Source organism: Salvelinus sp. IW2-2015, unplaced genomic scaffold, assembly GCF_002910315.2.
Source record: "Salvelinus sp. IW2-2015 unplaced genomic scaffold, ASM291031v2 Un_scaffold2218, whole genome shotgun sequence".
NCBI lineage: Eukaryota > Metazoa > Chordata > Actinopteri > Salmoniformes > Salmonidae > Salvelinus > Salvelinus sp. IW2-2015.
This window is the reverse complement of record NW_019943548.1, coordinates 89,458-102,939: the sequence shown is the minus strand read 5'-3', so window position 1 is coordinate 102,939 and position 13,482 is coordinate 89,458.

Below are 13,482 nucleotides of genomic sequence, written 5' to 3'. Positions count from 1 at the left end.
TCAGGCCATGTCTGTCCTATCACTGCAAAACGGATTGACAGGATGATTAAGTATACAGCAGTGGTGTGGTTAGTCTCTGTAGGATAGGATGGATGGATCATCCCTACACACTATGTATTCCAGCTACAACAGATAACACTCTCCACAAACCCACCTGTGCTTCACTTTCCTTTCCCTCACTGACAAAACCATCACTACGGCACTGTATATAATGCTGTCAAATGCAGCCCAAATAATCTATTTTTCCTACAGAAATTAACTCAAAACCTTCTACTAGCACAGGGGATGCAATTTAATGCCTCCGCTGATAACTAACAGGAGAAACTCTTAAAACTTCACAGTTTATAATAAGCTTGTCAGCTTTATCATATTATGCTTGTGAGCTTATAATATTAGCATTTAAAGGTTCTTTGCTAGATGAATGTGAAGTCATGGCGCTAGCTGCCATTTTGACTTGGCCATTGAAGGGAAAACAGTTAGTGATGCTCCTGAGCAGGTGTTTATCTAAATTGTTTGTGACACCGGATTTATTGTTAATAGTCAGTCGGACGGGTTTGAAATGATCACATGATTTACCATATGATATTATTTAACCTGTGGTCCCGTTGCTTAGAAGCCTTAGCCTGGTGGAAACAGCCTGATTTCCAAGGAAGCTTGGCCCAAGTGACGTACACGCCACCTTCTGTAGCGTCTTATGGTCGGATGCCGAGCAGTTGTCAAACCAGGCGGCGATGCAACCGGACAGGGTACTCTCGATGGTGCAGCTGTAGAACTTTTTGAGGATTTGGGGACCCATGCCAAATCTTTTCAGTCTCCTGGGGGGGAAAAGGCGTTGTCGTGCCCTCTTCAAGACTGTCTTGGTGTATTTGGACAAAGAGAGTTTGTTGGTGATGTGGACACCAAGAAACTTGAAAGTCTTGACCCGCTGGTAATAACCCGGAATATCTGGTAATAGCTGGATAAGCTCCTCACCAGAGAGGAATGTCTACTTGACCAATGTTAGGTTTTGACCTTATGTTGACCAGTGTTGGTTGTGGTTATGTTAGGTTTTGACCTTATGTTGAGCAGTGTTGGTTGTGGTTATGTTAGGTTTTTGGACCTTATGTTGACAGTGTTGGTTGTGGTTATGTTAGGTTTTGACCTTATGTTGAGCAGTGTTGGTTGTGGTTATGTTAGGTTTTGACCTTATGTTGAGCAGTTGTTGGTTGTGGTTATGTTAGGTTTTGACCTTATGTTGAGCAGTGTTGGTTGTGGTTATGTTAGGTTTTGACCTTATGTTGACCAGTGGTTTGGTTGTGGTTATGTTAGGTTTTGGACCTTATGTTGACCAGTGTTTGGTTGTGGTTATGTTAGGTTTTGACCTTATGTTGAGCAGTGTTGGTTGTGGTTATGTTAGGTTTTGACCTTATGTTGAGCAGTGTTGGTTGTGGTTATGTTAGGTTTTGACCTTATGTTGAGCAGTGTTGGTTGTGGTTATGTTAGGTTTTGACCTTATGTTGAGCAGTGTTGGTTGTGGTTATGTTAGGTTTTGACCTTATGTTGAGCAGTGCCACTATTAGTGATACAGTAACATACAGTGTTGAACCCCTCATTGACTTCCCCTGTGGCCACAACTGGTTGATCCCTCTATGAAAAGCCTTACAAGTCCTAAGTATGGAGAAATATATGCACGTTAGAATATGTTTGCCGAACTATACAGACACTAGATTCCATGGTAACATAACTTGTCATTTAAATGTACTCGCTATTTCCCCTCACATAACATATGGTACTTTAGTTAACCTTACTTTATTTCATTAAAAACATTTTTTTCCCCTTTTTTACCCAACCAAGATAACAAAGATGTGTAACTAATGAACGTTCTCAGCGAGACACAGCACTAAGCAAGTGAGCATTTTCAGGATTGACAGAGATTATTAAACAGAAGTAATCATAGTCATCGGTGAAGAACAATAATTTCCTGGATACTAAAGTATTAATGTGGGAGATTAAAATAGGCCTATCCATTAAAACACTGATCTTTCATTCCATCTTAACAGGGACTATATAATATTCATAAGCCTTTGATTTGGTAGGAAATTGAGAGAAGAGACGAAGAAGAATGTCTGGTAATAACTGGATCAACTCCTCATCAGAGAGGATTGTCTGGTAATAACTGGATCAACTCCTCATCAGAGAGGATTGTCTGGTAATAACTGGATCAACTCCCCTTCAGAGAGGAATGTCTGGTAATAACTGGATCAACTTCCCTTCAGAGAAGAATGTCTGGTAATAACTGGATCAACTCCCCTTCAGAGAGGAATGTCTGGTAATAACTAGATCAACTCCCCTTCAGAGAAGAATGTCTGGTAATAACTGGATCAACTCCCCTTCAGAGAGGAATGTCTGGTAATAACTGGATCAACTCCCCATCAGAGAGGAATGTCTGGTAATAACTGGATCAACTCAACATCAGATATCTAGCTTTAAACTGCTGTATAGTAACTTAATCTGCTCCATAGGTCATTCATCATGATCATAAAACAGTTATCATAAAATAACTGTAATCTGTATAGGTAATTCATCATAATAATTTTTTCCCAAGATGGCGTAGCAGTCAGACGTCCTTTGTCCTCGTCTTGTCCCGTGTATATATATTTTATATATTTTTATATTTTTCTTCGCATATCTTTTTATATATTTTTTTCTAAAAACTCAACTTCAAAACACTCTCCTGCAACCCGCCTCACCAAATGTGGCGCGGATCTGTTTTTTTTCTAAATAATTATTCACCTCGTATCCGAAATCCACAACAGAAGCTAGCCAGAAGTTAGCCAGCCCACTAGCTAACGTTAGTATTCAGCTAACCACGGCTAGCGGTCGTCAGCTATCCGTTAGCTCGGAAAGCTATCGCCAGTTTTGTACAACGTGACTCAGACCAGAGTATACCTGACCTATTTTCTCTCCATATCCCCGGATTTCTACCGCAAGCTCTGGACATTTACACCTGGATCTTGCAGCTAACTAGCTGCTATCCGAGTGACTATTGGCTAACGTCGATTCCGGAGCAAACACCAATTATCCCGGAGCTAGCCAGCTGAAGAGTTCGATCAGCCACTCCTGGGCTACAATCACCTGTCCGCGGCCGTTTTACTGCGGATGCGGAGCTCCACCGGGCCTTCTAGACTGGAAAACCGACGTTATCTGCCCAAGGGAGTTATTCAACTGGCCCCTCCATCGCGACGTAACCTGAGCGCCCATCTGCTAACTGCGGCCCGCTAATCGTTAGCTGTCTTGAGCATATCGGCTGCTATCTGAACAGGTCTATCGAACAATCTTTTTGGGCCACTATAACTATAACTATTTTGACAAATGGATTGGTCCCCTCTACCACACGGAACCCCACTAATCTACCGACGGAAACGCACGGGGTGGCTAAAAACAGCCCTCCTACTTCTGCTAGCTTGCTACCCATGGCTCGGCTAGCTGTCTGAATCGCCGTGACCCCAACCAACCTCACTACTCACTGGACCCTTATGATCACTCGGCTAAGCATGCCTCTCCTTAATGTCAATATGCCTTGTCCATTGCTGTTCTGGTTAGTGTTTATTGGCTTATTTCACTGTAGAGCCTCTAGCCCTGCTCATTATACCTTATCCAACCCTTCAGTTCGACCACCCACACATGCGATAACAACACCTGGTTTCAATGATGTTTCTAGAGACATTATCTCTTTCATCATCACTCAATGCTTAGGTTTACCTCCACTGTATTCACATCCTACCATACCTTTGTCTGTACATTATACCTTGAATCTATTTATTGTCCCGAGAAACCTGATCCTTTTACTCTCTGTTCCGGACATACTAGACGTCCAATTCTCATAGCTTTTAGCCATACCCTTATCCTACTCCTCCTCTGGTGATGTAGAGGTGAATCCAGGCCCTGCAGTGCCTAGCTCCACTCCTATTCCCCAGGCGCTCTCTTTTGATGACTTCTGTAACCGTAAAAGCCTTGGTTTCATGCATGTTAACATTAGAAGATTCCTCCCTAAGTTTGTTTTATTCACTGCTTTAGCACACTCTGCCAACCCGGATGTCTTAGCCGTGTCTGAATCCTGACTTAGGAAGACCACCAATAACTCTGAAATCTCCATCCCTAACTACAACATTTTCAGACAAGATAGAACGGCCCAAGGGGGCGGTGTTGCAATCTACTGCAGAGATAACCTGCAGAGTTCTGTCCTACTATCCAGGTCTGTACCCAAACAATTTGAACTTCCACTTCTAAAAACAAGTCTCTCACCGTTGCCGCTTGCTATAGACCACCCTCTGCCCCCAGCTGTGCTCTGGATACCATATGTGAACTGATTGCCACCCATATATCTGCAGAGCTTGTGCTGCTAGGTGACCTAAACTGTGACATGCTTAACACCCCGGCCATCCTACAATCTAAGCTTGATGCCCTCAATCTCACACAAATTATCAATGAACCTACCAGGTACAACCCCAAAGCCGTAAACACGGGCACCGTCATAGATATCATCCTAACCAACTTGCCCTCTAAATTCACCTCTGCTGTTTTCAACCATGATCTCAGCGATCACTGCCTCACTGCCTGCATCCGTAATGGGTCAGCGATCAAACGAACTCCACTCATCACTATCAAACGCTCCCTGAAACACTTCAGTGAGCAGGCCTTTCTAATAGACCTGGCCCGGGTAGGATGCCTGGTTATTCTTAAAAAATGCCTTCCTCACCATCTTAAATAAGCATGCCCCATTCAAGAAATTTAGAACCAGGAACAGATACAGCCCTTGGTTCTCTCCAGACCTGACTGCCCTTAACCAACACAAAAACATCCTGTGGCGTTCTGCATTAGCATCAAAAACAGACCCCGGTGAAATACAACTTTTCAGGAAGTTAGAAACAATATACACAGGCAGTTAGAAAAGCCAAGGCTAGCTTTTTCAAGCAAGAATTTGCTCCTGAACACAAACTCAAAAAAAGTTCTGGGACATTGTAAAGTCCATGGAGAATAAAGAGCACCTCCTCCCAGCTGCCCACTGCACTGAGGATAGAAAACTCTGTCACCACCGATAAATCCACTATAATTGAGAATTTCAATAAGCATTTTTCTACGGCTGGCCATGCTTTCCACCTGGCTACAGCACTGCACCCCCCACAGCAACTCACCAAGCCTTCCCCATTTCTCCTTCTCCCAAATCCAGTCAGCTGATGTTCTGAAAGAGCTGCAAAATCTGGACCCCCACAAATCAGCCGGGCTAGACAATCTGGACCCTTTCTTTCTAAAATGATCTGCCCGAAATTGTTGCAACCCCTATTACTAGCCTGTTCAACCTCTCTTTCGTGTCGTCTGAGATTCCCAAAGATTGGAAAGCAGCTGCGGTCATCCCCCTCATCAAAGTGGGGGACACTCTTGACCCAAACTGCTACAGACCTATTTATATCCACCCTTCCTTTCTAAGGTCTTCGAAAGCCAAGTTAACAAACAGATCACGACCATTTCGAATCCCACCGTACTTCTCCGCTATGCAATCTGGTTTCAGAGCTGGTCATGGGTGCACCTAGCCACGCTCAAGGTCCTAAACGATAGCTTAACCGCCATCGATAAGAAACAATACTGTGCAGCCGTATTCATTGACCTGGCCAAGGCTTTTGACCCTGTCATTCACCACATCCTCATCGGCAGACTCGATAGCCTTGGATTCTCAAATGATTGCCTCGCCTGGTTCACCAACTACTTCTCCGACAGAGTTCAGTGTGTCAAATCTGAGGGCCTGTTGTCCGGGCCTCTGGCAGTCTCTATGGGGGTGCCACAGGGTTCAATTCTTGGGCCGACTCTCTTCTCTGTATACATCAATGATGTCGCTCTGCTGCTGGTGAGTCTCTGATCCACCTCTACGCAGACGACACCATTCTGTATACTTCTGGCCCTTCTTTGGACTGTGTTAACAACCCTCCAGACGAGCTTCAATGCCAAACAACACTCCTTCCGTGGCCTCCAATTGCTCTTAAATACAAGTTCAACTAAATGCATGCTCTTCAACCGATCGCTGCCTAAATCTGCCCGCCCGTCCAGCATCACTACTCCGGACGGTTCTGACTTAGAATATGTGGACAACTACAAATACATAGGTGTCTGGTTAGACTGTAAACTCTCCTTCCAGACTCACAATAAAACATCTCCAATCCAAAGTTAAATCTAGAATTGGCTTCCTATTTCGCAACAAAGCATCCTTCACCCATGCTGCCAAACATACCCTCGTAAAACTGACTATCCTACCGATCCTCGACTTCGCGATGTCATCTACAAAATAGCTTCCAATACTCTACTCAGCAAACTGGATGCAGTCTATCACAGTGCCATCCGTTTTACCAAATCACCTTATACCACCCACCACTGCGACCTGTATGCTCTAGTCGGCTGGCCCTCGCTACATATTCGTCGCCAGACCCACTGGCTCCAGGTCATCTATAAGTCTATGCTAGGTAAAGCTCCGCCTTATCTCAATTCACTGATCACGATAACAACACCCACCCGTAGCACACATTCCAGCAGGTAAATCTCACTGGTCATCCCCAAAGCCAACACCTCATTTGGCCGCCTTTCCTTCCAGTTCTCTGCTGCCAGTGACTGGAACGAATTGCAAAATTCGCTGAAGTTGGAGACTTTTATTTCCCTCACCAACTTTAAACATCTACTATCTAAGCAGCTAACCGATCGCTACAGCTGTACATAGTTCATCTGTAAATAGCCCACCCAATCTACCTACCTCATCCCCATACTGTTTTTATTTTATTTACTTTTCTGCTCTTTTGCACACCAGTATCTCTACTTGCACATCATCATCTGCTCATTTATCACTCCAGTGTTAATCTGCTAAATTGTAATTATTCGCTCCTATGGCCTATTTATTGCCTACTTCCTCATGCCTTTTGCACACACTGTATATAGACTTTCTTTTTTCTACTGTGTCATTGACTTGTTTATTGTGTTATTGGCTTGTTTATTGTTTACTCCATGTGTAACTGTGTGTTGTTGTCTGGGTCACACTGCTTTGCTTTATCTTGGCCAGGTCACAGTTGTAAATGAGAACTTGTTCTCAACTAGCCAACCTGGTTAAATAATGGTGAAATAAAATAAAAATAAAAGATAAAGGTGAAATTAAAAAAAATCATAAAATAACCGTAATTATATGATGGATGAGCCATTAAGAGGAACGTACACTTTTTATGTAATTTATATTCATTATTCAACTTCATTATTATTAGTTATTCTAAAATGTTAATTCCTTGCCCTTGTTCAATCTGAAAGTCATTTGCTATGACCATTGTGCTTTAAATACCAATTGCATCTTACATTAATTGGATTGAATGAATATTCAATTGCAACATTTAAATTATATATTTTTGGGGGGGAGATCAATACTTTCAAGTGTAATCAGTGAAGAATAGAAATTAAATCATCACTCCTAAATGGTCTCTTTGTGTTAAAATGGGTGATTGCACCATATTATATGTGACTGAGCAGCTCAAATCGGTCTTATGTAGCAACATTTTAAATCGTTTTTTACATTGGATAAAAGTAGAGACTCAGGGCTACAAAATGGTAGATCATGCACTACAGTTGAGGAACAATGGGAAAGTAATTCTGCTTTGAAAGTGGATCAACTTGTAACCTCACTTTTGAGAAAAAGGGCCATTGAATATTTTGGTACACCTACTGGAGAGCTCTCCTTTGTCTACACCCATTCAGCATTGTTCACACCCTCTTAAGCCTTAGACCCACCCATTTCTTTAAGGATTCACATGTGAGGTCATGTGCTAAACAGTGAGTAAAGATTACGACTAAAAGTGGTAAAAGTAGTAGCCTACAATAAGGAACAATTCCAGGTAAACATAGTGCCGAAATACATTTTTTAAATAAATATGAGACACTTACCCAGACACCCTTGTCTAAATTGATGGGTCATGTGAAATACATGCTATAAACCCCAGCCTCATCCAGTGGTGTACAGTACATAAACAGATACATGCGCCATATATTTAAGTGGTGTACACTTGATACGGTCACATGATATTGTTGTGATATGTCACAAAATCATGTCACGACCACATAACAATATTCATTATATATCAATATTTTGCTAAGTGGATGGGTCTCTACAGAAGGTGTAAACAGTACAGCCAAATGGTTACTTGCATAGTAGCAATATCAGAAATAGATAGTGTCAATATAAATAACAATATCAGTGATAGACAAGATAGTTATATGCACACAATCAGGGGTAAAGTGGCTGAGCAGCAGGATAAATAATGAGTTGCAGCAACGTATGGCGGGTGTGTTAGGAGAGAGACATGTGAATAGAGGCACTGCAGATAGTGCTGATGACTGGTCCGTACAAACCACGCATGAACAAGGGGATCTATATTCGAAAGAGCCTGTTTCTGTCCTGCCCTTGACTTTGGTGCAGGGCATGTGATGTCCATAGCCTCTTTGTCACAAAACTCCCTGATCTTTAAAAAAAATTGAGTTTGTCTAGCTGTGTCCAGATGGTTTTACAGGAAGGATTCGCAACAGCTGAAACCTGGTCCCGACAGTTCAGAGCATCAAAGCTGGAAAACAGGGAATAACAAAACATCTGAAGACATTACCACCCTGCATAACATCAATTCACCTCCCAAGTTTAGATAAGAATAATCTCATACAAGTCAGATGTTGTTGCCAGCCTTTACTTTCCACCAGCACCGTGCCATCCTCCAGTTCAACCAGCTGTGTGATGTTGACCCCTGTCACAGTGCTGTCCTTCACAACACCAGCAATCTCAGACAAAGTGTTCTCTGGTCTTTCTGAAGCGCTGCTTGATGAGGCCGAGGGCACCAGTCAGGGGCAAACTTTGTATGGCCTGTGATCAGGAAGTGAAGGTCCAGATTGTGGTGGAGCTTGTGCATTGTCCACCAGGCACAATACCAGAGCACAGACTTGTTCTTGTTTTAGCCACTGCAGTTATCACATTTCAGGTCCACACGTGTTTTCCCAACTCAGTAGTTGGTGAAGAAATGGTGCATGTAGTTGATGACTGAGCGGCAGCCTTTGCTTGCTTGGGCCAGCTCTCTTTTTGAGGACTATGACTGGTGTATTAGAGTCAGGCGTGTTCTACTGATTGATGCTGAAAGACAAATTCCAGATACAAATATTTTTGCATTATTATACAAAAGTTACAAAATGGCATTCTGAGATATCACTACACAGTTCACACAGGGAATATTAGCTACTGTGTAGCTAGCCAGCCATCTAACGTCAGCTGGCTAGCTAACAGCAAGCTTTAACTAGCAATACAAACCGATTGTCATAGCTGAAGTTAACCAATAGATTCAACGTTAGCTAGCTAGCTAGCTTTCACTGTGGCTTAACCAACTAGGCTCGTAATTTAACAATTGTATTTGTATTTACAGACGACATACAAGTTTGATATTAAGGCAGATGAAAGTTCACATGTTCGAGAAGGCATTTCTGCCCCAAAAAACACATTCTGATAAAAAAGAATTACGTTCAAACAGCTTTACTGTGAAGTCGTGACTTGCGACATAGTTTCCTGAATCGGATCACATATTGTCACAGACAAACTAGACTTGAAATGAGAGGCATGATTATTGTGTGATACAACTTGTCCTAAAGCAAGTACGTAACACTAGGCCAGATATATTTAACATTTACGTGCTCTGCTACGTCAATATTTCAGTCACGATTAGCATGATCGATATTATACAATTCCACAGTAAAAAATTACCACTTGTGCTATGATTATAAAATATTTATCAAAAGTATTTTCCTTTTTTATCTAAACAAAGGGAATATTCGCAATAAATATTAATGTATAAATATCTGAGCATTACATACCCGGCACCAAGATAAAGGGACTAAGTGTCACGCCCTGACCGTAGAGATCCTTTTTATGTCTCTATTTTGGTTGGTCAGGGCGTGAGTTGGGGTGGGCATTCTATGTCTGGTGTTCTATGTTGTCCTTGTTTTGTATTTCTATGTGTTTGGCCTGGTATGTTTCCCAATCAGAGGCAGCTGTCTATCGTTGTCTCTGATTGAGAACCATACATTAGGGAGCCTGTTCCCACCTGTGTTTGTGGGTAGTTGTTTTCTGTTTTGTGTGTATAACTTACAGAACTGTTTCGTTTCGTTCTCTCTCTTTGTTGTTTTTGTCATTTCAGTGTTCAGTTAATTTTTTTACATTAAACTGAACACTTACCACGATGCGTGTTGGTCCGATGACTCCTATTCCTCATCATCAGACGAAGAGGAGTGTTACACTAAGGGGGTAATTTAAATTCTGCTTACATCACGCTATACCACAATAAACATAAAGTTAAAATTCCGAGACTCCGAGGTCATTGAGTGCTTTTGAAGTGACAGTCAGGTTGGTGCGAAATCTGTAGCATACCTCTGCTGCTCTGTATCAGCACAATGGACTTAAGCAAGTCCGTTTTGGTCATGAATATAGGCTACAAGAGACTGTAAATAGGTTAATTCAACTGTTACAAACAGCCTATGTAAATGCAGCCAAACACACAGCTATCTTACTAAAATAATGCAAACTAAATGTTGAAAGTAGTAGCTTAGTTATTCATGCAATGAAAACAAAAATACTGAATAGCAGTTTGGCTTAGAATACCAACACAACTGGGAATGAATGAATTAATGAATGAATTAATAAATGAACGAATGAACTAATTAATGAATGAATGAATGAATGAATGATAACAGAACAAAACGGAGGTACCAAGTAGTAAACAAAATATGAGATCAATAAAGGCATGACACAATCTATATTTAGGCTAGTTACATTAAAAGTAAACAAACACAGTAAACAAAAGGTCGAATGGAAATTCAAATAACCAAAATATAGCCTACAGCCTACTACAGTAGGATGCAGCCATGCACAGCTGTGTTGCCAAACAAATAGGCCTATAGGCTCGCTTCAAACATGGAAAATCATCCAACTTGGTACTCATGAGTTCAGCAACATGATGTGATATGGCACAATATACTTCTGTGGATCAAATTTGACCCACTTAATCAATTAAGCATTGCCAGCCTACTATAAACACGTTTCCAATACGTAATGTTCCAAGTACAACTACGGAAACCAATAGGCTAGCGAGACAACCATAATTCAATGCATCTATTTCTGTGATGAAGCATACTGATATGTAGCTATACCCAGGGGCATCATTTGGGTTATTGCATTGGAATTATATTGAATTACGCTTATTTCACTCTATGCCACAATAAACATAAAAGCTCAAATGCTCTTGAAGAAGTAACAGATTGGTACGAAATCTCCGCTGCGCTCCATTTTGATGAAAACCAAACAGCTGAATTGTTTCTTACCTTTTCAATAGAGTTGCTTTCTCCTTGATGCTCGGTGGAACCTCATGAGTAAACGATCATTCCATTCTCCAGAAAGAGTTGCTTTCTCCTTGATGCTCGTGGGAACCTCATGAGTAAACAATCATTCCATTCTCCAGAAAGAGTTGCATTCTCCTTGATGCTCGGTGGAACCTCATGAGTAAACGATCATTCCATTCTCCAGAAAGAGTTGCTTTCTCCTTGATGCTCGGTGGAACCTCATGAGTAAACAATCATTCCATTCTCCAGAAAGAGTTGCATTCTCCTTGATGCTCGGTGGAACCTCATGAGTAAACAATCATTCCATTCTCAGAAAGAGTAGCATTCTCCTTGATGCTCGGTGGAACCTCATGAGTAAACGATCATTCCATTCTCCAGAAAGAGTTGCATTCTCCTTGATGCTCTGTGGAACCTCATGAGTAAACAATCATTCCATTCTCCAGAAAGAGTAGCATTCTCCTTGATGCTCGGTGGAACCTCATGAGTAAACAATCATTCCATCTCCCAGAAGAGTAGCATTCTCCTTGATGCTCGGTGGAACCTCATGAGTAAACAACCATTCCATTCTCCAGAAAGAGTTGCATTCTCCTTGATGCTCGGTGGAACCTCATGAGTAAACAATCATTCCATTCTCCAGAAAGAGTTGCTTTCTCCTTGATGCTCGGTGGAACTCATGAGTAAACGATCATTCCATTCTCCAGAAAGAGTTGCTTTCTCCTTGATGCTCGGTGGAACCTCATGAGTAAACAATCATTCCATTCTCCAGAAAGAGTTGCTTTCTCCTTGATGCTCGGTGGAACCTCATGAGTAAACGATCATTCCATTCTCCAGAAAGAGTTGCTTTCTCCTTGATGCTCGGTGGAACCTCATGAGTAAACGATCATTCCATCTCCAGAAAGAGTTGCTTTCTCCTTGATGCTCGGTGGAACCTCATGAGTAAACAATCATCCTTCTCCAGAAAGAGTTGCTTTCTCCTTGATGCTCGGTGGAACCTCATAAGTAAACAATCATTCCATTCTCCAGAAAGAGTTGCTTTCTCCTTGATGCTCGGTGGAACCTCAGAGTAAACAATCATTCCATTCTCCAGAAAGAGTTGCATTCTCCTTGATGCTCGGTGGAACCTCATGAGTAAACAATCATTCCATTCTCCAGAAAGAGTTGCATTCTCCTTGATGCTCGGTGGAACCTCATGAGTAAACGATCATTCCATTCTCCAGAAAGAGTTGCATTCTCCTTGATGCTCGTGGAACCTCATGAGTAAACGATCATTCCATTCTCCAGAAAGAGTTGCATTCTCCTTGATGCTCGTGGAACTCAGAGTAAACGATCATTCCATTCTCCAGAAAGAGTTGCATTCTCCTTGATGCTCGGTGGAACTCATGAGTAAACGATCATTCCATTCTCCAGAAAGAGTTGCATTCTCCTTGATGCTCGGGAACCTCATGAGTAAACAATCATTCCATTCTCCAGAAAGAGTTGCATTCTCCTTGATGCTCGGTGGAACCTCATGAGTAAACAATCATTCCATTTTCCAGAAAGAGTTGCTTTCTCCTTGATGCTCTGTGGAACCTCATGAGTAAACAATCATTCCATTCTCCAGAAAGAGTTGCTTTCTCCTTGATGCTCTGTGGAACCTCATGAGTAAACGATCATTCCATTCTCCAGAAAGAGTTGCATTCTCCTTGATGCTCTGTGGAACCTCATGAGTAAACAATCATTCCATTCTCCAGAAAGAGTTGCTTTCTCCTTGATGCTCGGTGGAACCTCATGAGTAAACAATCATTCCATTCTCCAGAAAGAGTTGCATTCTCCTTGATGCTCGGTGGAACCTCATGAGTAAACAATCATTCCATTCTCCAGAAAGAGTTGCTTTCTACTTGATGCTCGGTGGAACCTCATGATTAACAATCATTCCATTCTCCAGAAAGAGTTGCATTCTCCTTGATGCTCTGTGGAACCTCATGAGTAAACAATCATTCCATTCTCCAGAAAGAGTTGCATTCTCCTTGATGCTCGTGGAACCTCATGAGTAAACATTCATTCCATTCTCCAGAAAGA